The sequence below is a fragment of the Filicampus tigris genome, chromosome 9 (assembly GCF_054856515.1).
Source record: "Filicampus tigris isolate MCC_2025a chromosome 9, RoL_Ftig_1.0, whole genome shotgun sequence".
Lineage (NCBI taxonomy): Eukaryota > Metazoa > Chordata > Actinopteri > Syngnathiformes > Syngnathidae > Filicampus > Filicampus tigris.
Window position 1 is genome coordinate 11,280,676 of NC_141225.1, and position 17,873 is coordinate 11,298,548.

Here is a 17,873-nt window from a genome sequence, read left to right on the forward strand (position 1 = left end):
TTTGTGCCGTCACAATTGAGACAGTGCAGTGCAGTGAGAGGCGCGTGCAGCTCCCAATAGGTCAGTACTATCAATATCTGAAAACAGAAAGCTATCATAGTAGGAATTAAGAGGATTAGTGCTGGCTATTCTCTTTAACCTTGTAACTTTGGGCCTACCATTGTAAATTCTATTTCAGTTTATGCAGTTTTTTGGGGTTTTCAAAGCTTGTAACTATTCCATCCTAGTGTTTTATTTACATATACCTACACATCCATCCATTATCTGAGCCACTTATCCACATTAATATTTTTTAAGAAAACGGGGATTCAGTAACTCAAAAACTTGACGTGATAGTGATAGAAAAAAAAATTGGTCCGTTTTGGATTCCGCACCCCGAAGTTAGTTGAATATAGCTGTCAGACCTAACTCAACTAAATTGTGTTCCCCAACAAAACATTCATAACACCATCAATATTAAATTCAGCATTACAAGCCCACATCTTACAGCTCTTTTCATTTCACAACATCCCATGGTCTAAATCCGCACACCCAATCTGGGCGTGAAAACGCTACAGTTGAGCTGGACGAATCATGATGATGGTTTATCAATTGTGTTTTTCTTGAAACAAAAATCTCTGATTAATGGTCATCTCTACAAAACTGTTGGCCACTTATGACGACGTTGTGTTTATCAAAATTAACGCAATTACCCTCTGCACACTGGAGGTCACCGCGCCTTGAGTTGTGTATTGCCTGCATTGGCCCACTGGCTGTTGAGTTGACGCCTAAATATAGGATGCAGAATGCAACGTATTGTGGGGCACCACTGAGAAACGCGGGAAGAGGAATCCGAATAGACTGACGTGGGAGCCCGACCAATAGCGAGCCTCGCTGTGGCTGCAGTCGTTCTCCCAATGACCAATGACTGCTCGCCCGCAGCCTTAATGGGGCGGGGCTCTTCACAACGCGTGGTAGTTGTGTCAAGAGAGCGACACAAACCGGACGCTCCGCCTCACAGGGGGCAAAAAGACATAAAGGGAGCACTTTCGCCAAAGGTAAACACATTTAATTATGTTCTTCCGTGTGCTGTGTGTATTCGCGCTATGCATGTGTTGTGTGTTTTTGCTCCGTTGTATCACTGTGTGGGTCATACGCTTGAATTTACACCGCGTTAATCACGGCAGCCGAAACAGTCATGCCACTGTTGGGCAACTGTAAACAAGTAGCACGCGCGTTAAAGCCATTACAACGACGACTGTTGGTCAGTGAACCGTTTTTGTTCCACCATTCCGTGATTGCCTTACCGTGTGCTTTCAAACGGCCCCATCGTCATTGTTTGACATCCTCTGCTCAGATCAGATGTGGGCAGACGGAGCGTAAACGAGAAGCCCGAGGTGGCGTCCACGTCCGTGAAACTAAAGGCGCTCTCGACGTGATGCCCCCCTCCCCATCCGTGGTGTGTTACCGCGGGGGAGAGTTGTCGTGCAGATGCGAGCCGACGCGGAGACTTAAGCTCCGGGAGGTGTCCGTTCTCCGGACTGCAGAGAGGCCAGGTGACCAGTTCAAACGTCACCTTGACAACGGGAAAACGCGCCGTCCACGTTGCGCACCAAAGCATCATTGCAGAAAATCTCCAGTGTTCAACAAAACTGGGTATGCCTGCCAATGGATGAATAAGGTTCATGGTGTGTCAGACAAGTTCCATGACTGGTGCCACAAAAGACGTTTCAAATCCCAAGTACAGTACACGTTTCCCATATTAGTCTAGTGGGCTCTTCACCTGGAAGTCTTCTTCTGTGATCCCACGCAGCTACGTCGTCGGTCATCTTGATGTCGGTCATATGGCAAGCCTTAAAGGAACACTTGGATGAGCTTAACATTGGCACTTATATAATAGGTTTGCATGTAAAAATGACACCAGTACTAAAATGCCCACCTCAAAAGACTCTGTAGCAATTTAAGGACTTTTTTTGTGATTAGGTTTATGATAAATTTCCCCGCCCCTTTTTAGGGCGTGGTTTATGTTATGTTTTCGGTCTCAGCTGTCCACATCACGGGAGGGAGCCAAGCGTAGTAATATTGCTCGCTTTGTCAGTTCTGTTGTCTAAAACGGCGACCGATCGCCACCAAAATGCAAATGCACATTACTACTCTTCAACCTGTGAAAGTAGAAAAGTGTTCTGTACAATAGTTTGGATTTATTGACATGAAACGTGATCATGATCACCACGCACGTCCACTCATTCCCACTTCAGTCTCTGTAAATATCCTGACTGGTGTTAAATGCCTCGCTCACCCTAACAGTGATCAGCAAAAAAGAAGTTTTTTTTTTTTTTTTTTTTTAAGCAAAGAAGCAGTGTGCGCTCATCCCAGCATAAATCTATGTAGCTCATGCTCACTTCCATATTTCCTCATTCTCAGAAATCAGCCACGGAGAGGTTAATCCTTTTGATATGTTGAAGTGGTCATTAGTAAAGATGTCCACATAAATTTTGGTGCCAATTGATCACCGATTTTGGACGTTATAAGCAATAAAGTACAATGATTTCAAATGGAGAGTTTGTAATCGGTCCCTCCAGTGACACCGACCGAGCAAGGATAGAACGGTAGGGGGCGCGGCCATTGGCCTCATTAACAAGAGGTGTTATTCATGGAGTCACTTATTTCCTAATTTCTCCCAAATTTATTGATAAAATAGAAAATGACAACTATTTCCATTTTCCTGATCAAAAAATATATAAAATGAACTTGTTACTGAAAACATGGCCCCATCCCGGCCCCACCGTCCCTTTAACAGTTACAAGTTAAGTTTGACTAACCAAATTCAATTTGTATATATCAACAATGTTTTCACACAGTGGGCACTGGGCAATGCCACTTACATCGAATAATGTGAGCAATATGACTTGTTTTGAAATATTTTTTATTACACCAGTCCTGGGACCTTTCTGGCCCATTTATTAACTTGAGTAGATAAAAGGTGCGTACACATAATTGTTCAAATGGCAGGTCACTGTGATTTTTTTATTTTAAATAAAGATTTTACATTTGTATCTATATTTAATCATGAGTTTTTCAAATGCTGAGCATGCATCTTTGTATCAATCCAACAGCTCGGTTAGCATTGCGCGACCATCATCTTTTCTTAATGCACACTTTACAAACATGAATAAGACAGAGTTGTTGTTTTTAACACCTCACTATAGGAAATGGAAGTTATCTTTTGTGGTTTGAGTTACTGGAAACCATCTTAGTCAGTATGAGGAGTGTTTTGCTGAGCTTGAACTGTATTTGCTCAGATGTTAGGTGAGCTTGGATGGGGGATGGGACACCAGGTGTAATCTACATTTGAACAGTTAATTTTAAAAATAGATGTGGTGGAAGTTAAGGCACACTGTTGTTAATATGATTATTGAGAGAATGGCTAGTTGACTTTTGCGTTGCTCAGGTAAATGTCACGAATGTGCTTGTTTGTGAAATTGATAGTGTGGTTCTTGCTGTTATGTTTCGATAAATTACTCAAAAACAACCCAACTAAACATCTTATACATACCTGTGAGAAAATGCTTTCCAGAAACCCAATGATGGAGGTTTGGTTACCAGTCTGTTCTTCAAAAGTGGCTACGCCCTCATGAGGCAGTCTTGCGATCGTCTACGTAGAGCTATTTATGACATCCACTCGATGTATCCTCCTAACCACAGGTTGTGCTGGATTAATTTCATTTTTTGGGGAAGGAAAGAAAAAATATAAATCCTTTGTTGTATATTTTTGATGTCATCATTTCAGTTCAAATCAACAGTAGTTGAAAACTTCTCTGCCACCTATAAGTGGACAGCCATTGTAAAACATGAAATGATCTGGAAGTGGAACAGGGCACCTTTTAACTCAACTGCAGAGTACAAGGTGTCTTATTCGTTGGACTCCTGCAATTTCGAATCAACCTTATTCGCAGGCTTCTTTCTCCCCCTTAATCTAGCTACTCTGTCATTTACTGAAAAACTAATTTAATCGTTTTTGTGCTGTGTTTGTATTGCTTGTTAGCATTACACAAATTGACTTTACTAAGGCAAAGTCATGTTTTAAATTTAGAACATTATTCTCATTGTTCAAAAGCAAAACTTCAACTGATGATGGCAGGAAATCATGCTTCTTTTTTTGAAGATTGTTCCATTTTGCTGCTTGTTTTGAAGTGAGTTGAGTTCACGCTTGTCTCTCAATTCTTTGCTTGCAGCTTTAAGCAAAAAAACGTCCGAATGATGGCTTGTCGGGTCACTCGTGTCGGAAAAAGAAAGAAAAACTGTGCCATTTTTGGAGCAATGCTCCCTGTAGAGGCTTTCTTTAGTTCTTTTAGTTTCTTCTTCTTTTCGTTGTTTAACCTCTTCATTTAATGACGGCCACAAACACTGTTTTACGCGTGAGCCAACACTGACGATCGCAGCACGGTAAAACGACCGTGTTGCTCGTCCGCCATCATTTTTATTTCTTCTCCAACAATGCACAACACATTCTTCTTCGTGTGTAACAAAAAATAATGAACGGCGCCCTCTAACATAGACTGTAGCAACATCCCACACATATTTCAATTAGAAAAACAAAATAATTACAAAAGACAAAGAAATGCATCATTTCTTTTCACCAACATAGAGAATTATTGAAAGGAAAAATATTTGCAGTCATTATTCATAAAAATAGCAAAACTTACTAACACACGCGCTAACACTCCCCCTCCCTACCCTGGCGATAGTCAGATTGATATGTCAATCACTCAAAGGAGTTCGCCATAGTATCAATCTGGGACTGCTCCAATATATACATTTGATTTATTATTATTATTATGTGATCAGCTCGAAAAAAGGCGGGACAGTCAGGACAATACTTTGCACTGATTGGGCGATGCGGTAACTTGTGCACCCATCCAAAACTTTTGTTTTGACCAATTACGACAACGGATGAAAATGTCATCACACCTGCACGCGTCTTGTTTTGACCAGCTGAGTCACACTGTTGCTTTGTGATTGATACAGAGGAATTCAGTCGACTTAGGACAAGATACAGTAGATTGTCTGAGTTTTGTGAACTCACAAATAGCGCGAGAATTCAGCTTGCAGGCGAGGTTAACGCCTCCCCACCAATGCATATTTGCCGTTTATATTAGGAGGTTATTAAATAGTCCCTTTAACACAGGCTGCCGTAATGGAAGCTATATTTAATTTATCTGCGTGTGTGTTTTAAGCAAAACCCAGCAAAGTAGGATATTACCATAATCAGATAGTGCTGAATGACATCATCTAATTATCTACAAAATGCTTGTCGGCGGACAACGAGAATTGCTTTCAACACAACAAGGTGGGGGTATTGAGTTCTTGATGTTAACCTCCCGTCTCCCAGTTTTCCAGGATTCCCTTTGGCACACAGGCATCGTCCCGCCCTGCCTTCGTTAAAAAAAAATAAATTAAAAAAAAATGTAAAGTGGAGTTGTCTATAATTACAGACAGCGGGTTGTACTTTAAACACTGTACCAGAGAAAATTTTGTCAAATCTAAATGGGAACGCTTATTAGTTTGAACAGCAGCTCGAGGCCCAGCTGTGTGCCCACTGCCCCATATTGACAAAAAGTAGAATAGTAGTTTTCCGTTGGTTATTTCTGGAATATTAACATTTGGCACTGTTGCACACAACATGTTAGAGTTATTCTGCTTGAGCAGCCGCACAGGGAAGAGCTCGGAGGCTTGACTCCCTATTTCTGGATGGGGCGGGGGGTCGACGGTGTAAAAGTCACTGTGACTGAGTCATGGCTTTAGCTAATGATGCAATTAGAGCAGCACTTGGCGTTTCCTGATTAGATCACCTACTTTCGTAGGCCCGCACATGAGGAAGCGAGGGCTCGCTCCATTCAGCGGATGCATTTCAAAATGCAATTGGCAGTTCACAAGCAAATGGGATTTCATCAAACGGCAACATTTTTATTGTCATCCGCCGCAAATTGGTTACTCACATTTTAGCGCCCTGCCGTTCTTGCAGAAGGAATAGGGTCATGCACTCATCACAAAGGCAATGCATCACCTCAACACACCAGGTGTGTTGGATGGAAATGAATATTCTTGGGGTTTTTTTACGATTATTCCAATTTTGTAATCGTGGAGTGTAATAATCGTAATTGTAATTGAATTTTGATTAATTGCACAGCCCTAGTGCAGCATTTTTATTTATTCAAGTGGACAGCACAACCAGTGATTAATTGGGTGTTAGAGAAACAGTTTGTATTTTTTCTTGGCCTTTTTGTATTTATTTTTTTATGCCCAAGAGTTTCAAAATGTTTAAACTGTTATTTAAAACATTTCCAGTACAGTTAATGAAGGCTTTTTGGTGGCGAGGGTTTGACCCTGGAACGTGCCCTTTTTCCACGTAACTGAATCTGCCCTGATACTGATCCTGCAGATCAGAGTGTACCGAATTGTGTGCGTATCTCTATCCCCCTCATGACCTTGAACAACCTTCGGGCACAAAACCATGAAAGAGTTTCCTGAAAAACATGTTCATAATTAAAATAAGAGTTCCGTCAACTGGAACTCCAGGCTTGATCACCTTTTCTTTAAGCATCTTTGTGCTGAGTCATGGAGACGATGTCATACAGCTAACCGTCCCATTATCCCCTTTGAATGTGTAGTTGCACTGGGGTGCTTTTGGAAGACTCATTGTTTCAAAATAAACAGTGGCTATTAAAAAAGAAATGTCATTACGCTGAATGCTTTTGAAGAACAAGAAAGACTTTGGCTCTATTATTACTCTGTTCATGCATTTTCTGTACCAGGAATGATGAGTCAGCGCTCTGTGGGCTGTTTTTAACTCTGATGAACTTCGGGGAAGTGACTGTAAATCTTGTCCGCCATTCAAATGAATAATAATATAGGTATATCTTGTACCTTTTAAACCACCAACACATGTTTCTAAGGCATAAAAGTGAGTGGGATAGATAGGTGTTGTTCTAATTAGTTTTCAGCTTTTGTAAGTGCCTCTCCTTTTATGCACAAAATTCTGCTCTTAGTGAAAATGGCAGAGAGAACTAATGTTCAAATGTCTGATAATATCATGTTGTGTATCTTGTCCTTGTTCGTTGATGCTGACACTGCCCGTTTCCAGAAGAGGAAGTTCTTTGAATGCACTTGCAGAAATTTGAGTGTTGTGACCCAATGTGTCAAGCCTGTTCTCACAGGAATTCTTCCCCCACCCCCCATATGAATCAGCAATACACGGGAATTGCAGGTGCAGTGATCCCAGATGTTGCTGGAAAATAAAACGTCTAGCTAACATAGTGCTTACTTAGCTTTATGTACAATTTGCAACTGAGGTATCCTTGAAACCATTGATATGTGACTTTGTTGCATGATACAGGGAAAGTGGTGTTTGAGTTTGTGGAATAAAAATATAACCTACCACAGCACACAAATCAGACGTAGGGGATGTAACAATAGTATCGAAACCTAAAATCGCAATCCAGCACTTGGAAGATAAAAACCTGTTTTTCCTAATCCGCAACATGCACCTTCCAAGTTTTTCCCTCCAAGCGTATATAGCTATATGTGCTAACAGTGCGACCAAACTTAATATAATTAATATAATTATTGTTTTAAATTTAAAAAAAAAAAAAAAAAGAAGAGCAAGCCTCACCAATATCCTGTCATGTGACTAAGGCAACTCTGTCTATATAGACAGATAGATAGATAGATAGATAGATAGATAATGAGTAAAATATAATATCATAAATATGTTTCTATCATATATGCAAGTACAATATGTCCAGGAAGTCCTCAAGTTACAACGTACTCGACCTACGACTTTACGACGCCCATGCCTCTTCCGCGATTTTGTCCCCAGCACCATAGTATTTCTGCTTGGTTAGTGTATGGTGCTTGTCTGTGTTTGTGCGCCGGGAGTACTGTATCGTTGCCTTTTTCAGTCTCCCTTCCTTTTTCTCCATCTACCTCTCAGTAGTAATGGTAAGTACATCTTATTTGTTTATTGTAATGTATTTTTCTTTTTTTATATAAAGTATTTTGACGTAAATTTTGACTTTTAACGGTGAAATCCGACTCGCGCTGAAATTCGGTTTACAACGACAGTGTAGGAACGGAACTCGTTCTTAAATTGAGGACATCCTGTTTTTTGATTTTTATTCATTGTATGCCTTTATAACGTATTAACTGTTTAAAATAAAAAATATGTTTGTGTATTGAACTGCGGGTCAACAAAAATTTTCTTTACAAGAAACTGTTTTATGCACTCCCACCAGTTTAAACACGGCATTCTGATTAATATTTCATTTGAGGAATATAAGGTAAGCAGCAAAATCCACCCGTTTTTAGCTATCTCAGGTGGCGGCCATTTTGCGACTTGTTGTCGACTGACAATGACATCACAGTTACTCAGGGCTCAGGTAACGACCAATCACGGCTCATCTTCAGACAACAGGTCAGCCGTGATTGGTCGTTACCTGAGCCCTGAGTAACTGTGATGTCATTTTCAATCGGCTGAAGTGACACATTGGCTGCCCCCTGAGATGGCTAAAAACGGGTGGATTTTACTGCTTTAACTCATATTCCACAAATGCAATATTGATCAGAATGATGTGAGTAGTGAAGGCACATAGTATTGTAATGACAATTTTGCGGTTGACTTCCACTTTAATTTCGAAGTAACCACTATATACAGTAGATGGAATTACTATGGATAACATTAACGAAGCTGCTCCTTTAACAATCCCCCAACGGCTTAACACCTGATGCGACCTGGGCTCCGGGCCACTCCAAAAACCCTATCCTGGAGCCCAACTTCCCATTTAGCCACCTGCTCATCTCATGACTAGAGCAATCGGCTCTGACAAATCAATTCATAAACTACTTACTACCGCAAGGACTGCCTGTGCTGTCCTTTTCCACTGAACAGTACAGTCTAATTATGTTTCCAATATCAAATATTTTAAAAGGTACAAAAAAAACGGATCCATACTATACCTCTTTTCGCCACTATTTTGTAGGGATTCCAACCCCTGTGTATGATTAAATAGTATCTAACGCTTGCTGGTAGACACATTGCAGTTTGGTTATTAATCAACAGCGAACACAAACAACAATGTCAGGGGGAAGGGCAATGCTTGATGTCCTCCATTGTTGCCCTCTGTGTACTGTCAAGCTCGTCATCTTGCTTGAATTCATTGGCGGGTTGCACTGGGTTTCTGTGCACTGATGTCATGCTATTGTCCAATACTCTTTGCACAGCCAAGATCAGGGTTTACTATTCTGAACCGTACGATGGCTACCTAGATGAAATCATAAAGGTTGATGGAAATGCAGATGACATAGAAGACTTTTAGGGTCTAATCTATGAATTAAATAGGCCTTTATGGTTGACTTTCGGTTAACCAACTGCCCTGTTCAATCAGTTTCAACCAATTTTCCCCAAATACTTGAAGGACAGCGACAATTGCTTTCTGCACACTTTGGTGGGGGAAGTGAGACTTGGTCTATCCTAACTCCAGGTCTGTCCTTTCTCTTCCCATTCACACAGCCAACAGGCTTCTTATACTACTTAGGGAATTGGGAAATCCACAGGTTTACTTTTAATGTACCTTTCTTTGTCTCTACATTTCACACAGAATAGATGCAGCAAAAAGATGTCTTTGACAGGCAGTGTGAAATGGGCTTATGCTTCCAGTAGTACCGGGTATAGTTCAGTATAAAACGGTACTAGGGGTGTGCATCTCTCCACAACAGACTATTCGATACACTTTTCGATATGTTCGGTGCGAAATGATTCAAGGACGGTTCGATTTGAAAGTGGAGTGATTCGGTTTGGTTCGGTTCAGTGAGATTACGAATCACATCGGTGTATGAAGCAATTACTTTTTTGTTGTTATTTTACTCACATTTGAATGAATTTGTCTGTACTGTTAATGTGCCAATTTTTCTAAGATATCTCTCTCCAATAAAAGACTATTCGATACGTATCTCGATACATTTCAAAGTGGAACGATTCGATTCGGTTTGATTCAATGCACTTGCATTTAAATAAAAAAAAAACGCTTTTTCGGTTGGAATTGGTTTTTGTTACACCCCTACACAGTATAGTTCCATAAATCTTGATCAGGCTTGCATTTCCACTGTAAAGTGTGTAGTTGGGCATCTATTTAACTTCTATGACATAATCACAGATGAAAAAACGTTTTTTCTTCTCATTTGTATGCCCTATAGAGATCCCCATACCGTGCTACACTAACTGCCACCCCAACTGCAGGGTGCTGAAAAGTGTTTTGGTATGCGGTAAAAATGCATACAGATCTGAATCAAACCTTGCTGCTTGTTGAATGTGAAATGTTTGTTCTTATAATACATTGAGGAAGCAATGCCATCCATTTGTATAAAAATGTAGAGGTAAAGGAAGTAAAAAGACTCTTTAATAAAACAATTCATGTTTTTTTTTCCATTGGGGCCTTGTTCACGCTAGTCGACTTTAAACCACTTTTGCTAAAGGTGAATTTAGCACCACAACCTTTTCTCTTTGCTTTCCTGCCCACTTCTTCTTTTTCAGTCAGTTTCACTGAAAGCATACTTCCTCCAGTGCTGACAGCGCATAGGGAGGTGTGTCTGGGTGCGTGCGCGTGTGTGTGAGGAGGGAGGGGCAGTACCTCTTAATGCTCATGCCCTCAGCTCACACATTTATTCGTGTTTCTTCTTTCACCTCTTTCTTTCTTACTCATTGTTCCGCATCCTGGTCTTGAGTCACTTGTTTCCATCTTGCTCATGTCAGATGCTCACATGCTCGTCACACTCGGGCACACAATTTCTGTCACGCGGCATCATACGCCGCATCCGCTAGAGTTGTGTCATTCATCGTGTCTTTCCACCTCCCGATCATCTCTCCGTCTCCCCGCTCAGTGTTTGGGAATACTGGGCTGGTGCTCATCCATCGCCAGCAACTGTAATTTACATTTATTCCTCGCTTCCACTCACTGCGTCAGGAATCCGCTGCAGACTAAGGTGGGTTTTTTTTTTAAAAGCATCATTTCTGTCTCAGCGGCTGCATGCAGCCGGTGTGTCTCTCTCTCGCTCTGTCTACTCATTCCGTGTGTCTTCCTCTTTCATCCCTCCCTTGCTTCCTCACTTAAATCTGTCAATGAGAGTCGGGATGCTCCTGCTTGTCCATGCTATATCTGTACACAGCAGCATTTAACACTGGTGCACATTAGCAAATGTGAGTTGGTTTTCTAGAGCTATCGGAGTGTCTCTGTGGATGTCAACACGCTTGATAGGGCTGCTGCATTGAAACCCGTCTTTGCATACCTTATTATGCTGGTGTGCACTTAGCCCTCTCTCTCCATTACGTTCTGTTGTCAGAAATTTCTGTCATGTTTTATGCATGTGCTACCGTTTGAATCCTTTCCAGCAACTTGGCTTGTAAGCCTGATTAAACCTCCAAAATAGATCATATGAAAGTCCACATGTTCAAACATCTGCATTCAGGCAAGAAGGCGTGATTCCTTTTCACCTCAGCTGCCCTGCTGTTACTGCTGCTGCTGATGCTGCTGCTGCTGCAGTTTTATCTGTTGCAGTTGCCAGCAACACCCAGAAGAGAAGCCCAAACTATTCCCTGTGAGTGTTAGAGAGGTCATTTTTGCTGGGACGAATTGGTTGCTGTGTGTACGTTTGGGAAAATATCAGAGGCCGATTGTTGTAGGAAAGTGCGTGCGTGACTTCATCTGTCCCTCCCTGTATGTGCATCTTTACTCATATTTACAAGTATGCTTGCCTGCACAGGATGGGCTCTGATCCAAGCAGGATGCAAAGGAGAGGCTGGCTGCAGGGGTTCTGTTTGGTGCAGTAAGCTGTTGGAAGCAATGTATGTACAAGAGGAGAATATTACGTGGCTACAAAATTGTCTAAGGTGGTCATAGAGTTTGGGGCCGGAGTTAGGGTTAGTGTCAGGCATAGTTGTTGGAGTTGGCGGATAGGATGATGCATTGGTAATAGGTGTCAGGGCAGAGGGGCTAGGGTTAAAAAAAACGTTTTTGGGGAGTTAAACAGTTAATGCTGTGTTAGCGTTAAGCAGAGGTGTTTGGGTTGGGGTACAGAGTTTGGCATGGATATTTGAGTTGGGGGTGGGGTAGGGTGACCCCACAAACCACATAGCCTAATTCATATGGTGAAATTATTTGAAGTCTTTAGTGCTATATTTATATTAGCCGTTTTACAACAAGATGACGTCAGTAGAAATTTATCTCGACCTAATTGCAATACAGTGGATCCCTGCATACTTGCAATTTGCCACCGGCGGGTTCACACATTCACAGATTTTCTTAAAAATATATATACTTTTTAATATTTTTCTTCCACCAAACCCCCCACAACATTTTTCATGGAAAATGCGCATTGAATGTTTATCAGTGTATTTTTGAAGAATTTTTGGGGGGTTTAATTTATTTATATTTTTCTCCAATGCATGTCAATGGCTGTCAATTATACATGACTTTTAGCTATTCGCAGCCTGGGCCGGTCCCTATCCACTGCGAATAGCGGCGGTCCACTACATCCTATGCTTTTCGCTGTCACTTAAGTACCGGTCTATACCTTTGGTCCTCATATTAGTATCCTCATTTTTTCAGCTGCATTGCTTTGCTGTACCAGAATTAGTTTGCGAGCAACATATTTAGACTAATCGCTCAAGAGGCAACCAAACCTCAAGTGTGAAAACACACCCTGTACAATACTTACTGTTTATTCCCCACAGTGAGTAGTCAACACAATGAAGAGCAACTCACTTTGAGTGACCACTCCAATGCACAAAAGGTTTATTTTAATGCAGAGGCGGCAGCAAGCATACCATGTTAGATGAAAGCATGAAATAGTTGTGCATGTATTATGTGTGAAGATGTAGCAGCTTTCTTTTGCCAACAAAAGGGTTTGGGATTACCACAAAATGGAGTGCAGTATACAGAACACAGGGTGTTGTTGTTTTTAGCGATATCCGGGTGTATTTTTCAGTGGGGTTTGTTTAGGCTGGACTCTTTCACTTATAGCCACTTCTACATATATCTGTGCACAAAACAATTCATGCATACTTTATGAAGCGTACGCAGGATACTTTGCTTGGGCATTTCAGATGACTTGTGCAGAGTTTAAGGCACACTAGCAATAGGTTTGGAAAATAGTATTGGTTGCACTCCAAACAGACTATTTTTTTGTAAGCAGTTATAGTACACGTGTGGGTATGCATCCTCAGTCAGTGAAGTCAGTAATTACATATTGTCGTCGTGGAATGCAATCTCTTGTTTTTGTAGGACCACATTTTCAATTCAGTTAGTTAAAACCCTTGCTCACTGCAGTGTCCTCACTGTCCTTATAGGACACTTTGACCGCCTACATCATCCGAAGCTGGCTAATAGAATGTGTAGTGAGCCAAAAACCACCAACAGTCAGCAAACGTATGGTGTTACTTTACCTTTCGCTTCAGTGTATAACTTTTATATTCTACTCCTCTCAATTCAGCAAAATGGAAACATCGTAAATAAATCTCTTGGCTTCATGAGTCAGTATAGTGTTTGTTATAACGCTCAGTATTTGTTGCATAGTATAAACACTAAATCTATTCAACCGTAGTTCAGTTCTGATCGCGCTGATGCATTGAAAGTAAGTCCCTGATGTGAAATGTCTAAAAATAAGGCCAGAGTCAATTGCAAGCTGTTAGCGACGTTAGCTAAGTTCCCTCAGATTGGCGAGTGACGAGCGTAACTGAAACATCCGCCGAGGTTTAATGCTCGAGCGGCGGATTCACTGGGGTGAGAGGTTGACACTGACTGGCCACTGGCATCTTTTGACATTTTCACTCATCTCGATGCTACGCTAATGTAGGTCCTGACACTCTTTATGGCTCTGGTCTGCTGGATGCTTGAGTGGGGGTGTTTTCCTAAACTGAGCTCAGTAATCATTCTGCTGTTGAGACTTAGTGGCCTGTTTAGCTTCATTAGCCTGGTTTTTAGCTCCCATGCGGTATTACCGTCTAACACACACGCACACTGGAACCATATTTTGTCACACTTTAATTTGACAGGTGGGCTTTCTGCTTTCACGTATTTAACACCTGCCCTTCTTTAATAGTCATAATACACTATACCTGACGAGAATATTCTTAAATTAGCTGTAAGCTTTACAGTGTAGAAAATACTGACCGTGTAAACTTAACACGATCAGGAATTTTGAGTTAGATCACCAACCTGTGTCCAAACTCAGAAAACAGATGAGCCGTGATCGGTTGTTACCTGAGCCCTGAGCAACTGTGATGTCATTTTCAGTCAACAGCAAGTGGCAAAATGGCCGTCCCCTGAGATGGATAAAAACGGGTTGACTTTGCTGCTTAATTAATATCCCACAAACGCAATATTAATCACAATACCGTGCTTAGACTTAGTGGAGCTGCGTAGAACATATTATTGTAAAAACATTTTTTGACTCGACTTTTTTTTTGACACGAGTATTCTGACACTTGTTTTTGTTGACGTTCAACTACATTTGCTGTTTAAAAATAGTATTATAATACATTTAAATTCCCTGTTAAAGAATGAAAACATATGGGATGTGTAAAACTATGAAAAAAAAGTTTTATATGGTCTCTCTATCGCAGAATTTTTACCTATTGCAGGAGAGTCTTGACGTGTACCGCACATTTGCTGCATAAGCTATTGACCAAGGCAATGGTTCACGATCACAGCAGTGTTCCTAACAGTAGTTCACATTCTCACATTCCTGCTGTTGGTCTCACATTTTATCAAGGTTATTGCAACAACACAGATGGCATTGGCAGTCCACGACATGACCTGGACACGTTGCCCAGACATGGTGGATCAAAGTAAATGCTGTAGCTATGGTTACCCCAGGGTGGCATAAATCAGTCAACAAATGTGTTAATGTTCAACAATGATTGGCTTTGACGCGTACTGTGGGCAGGCCTACGGCATGTATCTAGACATGAATAAACCGCACGATGTTAACCCTTCATGCCTCAGGAAACCTGGCGCCAGCCATTCTCATGCTCGGCCGCACAGGCACTAAGGGGCTTCTGTAGGTCGTCTGACGTAACACGGGTCTATGTGTACAGAAGAAAACTGATTGTCAGATATTTTATATAGGTCCCATACAAAGTCAGAATGTAGCCGGCATGCTTCGATTCATATACGACCACTCAGACATTGTGCAGCGAATGTGGCCATTAAGTTTGTCCTACTTTTGACAGTAGATTTGGTGTTTTCATCTGCTGCACTACAGCTGCCCCGTTGGCACCGTTTGCGGGCAATATTTCCCTTCTATACAATAGCGCACAAGAAAGACATGCTAGTAGCCAGCTACAAGAGACAGGAGCTGCCCGTTCAGTAATTCCACATCAAACTTTCTGTCGCTCTGATCCATAGAAATATCATCTCTGCCAATGCCAACCAATACACTGCCTGACGAAGGCGAAACGTGTTAGAAAAGAGCAGCTGCACAAGTCTCGTGTAAGTGTGGGAGACTAGCGACCCTGCTAAGTCGAGCGTGAGCGAGTCAAACCGCTGCACACACACACGTATGCTGGATGTGTTCAGACGAACGGAAGGAAGCGTGTGCAGTTGCTGCTTCTGAACTGGAGGATTTCTTCTGGCGTCTGCAAGCGATCCAAAGGTTGGAGCATCATGATATGAACAGCATTAGTGCGAGTGGACAATGGAACATGTCATTGCTGTTCTCCCATCTCTGGTGTGAAGCTAATATTTTTATGGAGAATCTGTCACTTTATGCTAAATATTGTGTAGTGAGAGACCCAAGCTCAATCACAATCCATGTTCTCATGAAGGAAAAAAATCCAGACTCATTTGCAATATGTGCAAATCTGCGATTTAGAGAACCCATGTTTAAGCATTTATTTTAGTTTTAATCCTCCCACACGCTTTAAACAAATTAGAATTTATTTGAACACACTTAAACATATAATACATTAATTTGAACGCAACATTTTGCAAGCATAACATGCATAGAAAATACTGTACATGCTAATGTCTGTGTTAGATACATGCATGCTCTTTTAAGAGGTGGGGTCTGGTGGGGTATAAACATCCAAAAGTCTGCGTGCTCCGGTCGAGAGCTGTGGCCGACAGCAGCCCATGCGTGAGTGTGCTCATTGTGTTTGTGTTTTACCGCTCTCCCGGCGTTGAGCTGAAAAGACTCTGGCGCTCCTTTCCCAATTGCAAAGGCATAGCAGTAAACGTACTCTAAAAATGTCCATACATTATTACTTCACAATAATTTCCATGTCCAGTTTAACAGTTATAATGATGTTTTTTTTGTTTGTTTTGCCATAACCAGCACCTTTCTGTGGTGTATGATATTGGAGCAATTCACATTCAGAGGTTACACTGTATACATAGTACATACCCTTCTACAGTTTAATAGAGGTCAGGCGTCAAACTAAGCACAAAGTTTTCCATGCGCTTTTCAAATATCAAAGTAAAATGAGTAAAGTGAGCGTTTTTAAAGTGGAAAGCTTGTCTGATTCTTAACGGAGGTTGTTTCGCACAACACTCAGGATGCAATCCCATGTATTGAATGTCCATCTACTTTGTGTAATGCACAGCATGTTCTGTGTGTGTCTGTGTGTGACTACTGTGTGTATGTGTGAGCGTCGGCCGTCCTTGACAAAATGGCCACTTTGAGTGTACAAAGTAGCATGGACTGTGCGAGTGAGGAGTGCTGTGAGTGGGCTGATGTACAATATTGTAATTTGCTAGTTAATCACATGAATTCATACTGTTTTACTGTGCCAGGGCCGATCCAGAGTGCAATCGTCCAGTGTACAGAAATTTGTTTGCAGTATTTTGCATATATAGGAGCTGCAAGTCTCTTAAATGTCAAAAGCTTTGGACATGAAACTGTCGAAATGAGTGACTTTGGAGGATCGTGCAGGCTTTTGGCAGACTTCTCAACGTCATTTCAGCCAGCATCAAGGGATTAAGAAGTCTCTTTTTTTCCCCCCTCCCTTTGGTGAAGTTATGCCACGTTTTCTCGAAGTACTCTGTCCAAGTAGTTAAGTCCAGCAAGTGTTTCAGTTTCATTATATAGTGTCTCCTTTACAACTGGGTTGCGTTCCTACGGCCGCGGCATGACCCAAATTTGTTTGCAAGTCGGAACATGCTGTAGACTATCACTAACCAAAACCAGTGCAGTAGTAATGTTACAATTACAGTCAATAGTTGAATAACAAACAGTAAGTACATCTGTAATACAGTAGTACAGTAAATGCACTTCATCAAGGCTTCCTCCATTGTCCTCATGCCGTAACGGTTAAATAAGTCCGCCAAAATGGCAGTAAATCCCTTGCCAGCCCCTCTCCTATTGGAAATGCTCTCTGACTTCACAACGGCGCCGCCGTAAAGTCGAATGTTTCAATATGAGCGGATTTGCCGTCGTGGTAGACATCTGAGTACGTGCAGCGCCGCCCAGCAGTGCTCCATTCTGTCGTGCCTCCCCTCACCACAAACATATGAATGGGGTTAACATCAGCGCTCTGCAAGTTCAGAGCAAAAATGTCTTTAAGAGCCACATGTAACCAGGCAAAGAGCTGCATGCAGCTCACGAGACACGGGTTGGCCAGGCCTGATATAGAGCCTCCATTGTGGCGAATGCTGAAACTGCAGTTAAAATACACTGCTGCTGGCACAGAGGGAAGTCAATTGCGCTGTGTTGAGCAATATCAACTGCTCTGGCTGGAGGCGGGCACACAATTAGCTGGAGGTAGCCACCTCACAATTTTGAATGCAGTAAAAACCCTGGTTATGTTAAGTTGCGCAAAAAATAAATTGTTATTCATAGTTACT

At 41.6% G+C, this 17,873-nt stretch overlaps 1 protein-coding gene across 4 annotated transcripts in view; it reads left to right on the forward strand.

The window, feature by feature from the left end:
• Positions 1 to 942: 942 nt before the first annotated feature.
• The window catches only part of kcnab2a (potassium voltage-gated channel subfamily A regulatory beta subunit 2a), an 82,964-nt gene continuing 66,033 nt past the window's right edge, over positions 943 to 17,873 (forward strand). For 2 of the 4 annotated variants that reach the window (XM_086041920.1, XM_086041923.1), the window contains exon 1: positions 943 to 1,037. The gene's annotated coding sequence lies outside the window, so the exon portion shown is untranslated. Of the gene's footprint in view, positions 1,038 to 10,707; positions 11,017 to 17,873 lie in introns of those variants that run through there. The other 2 variants (XM_086041922.1, XM_086041921.1) reach the window with 2 other exon arrangements.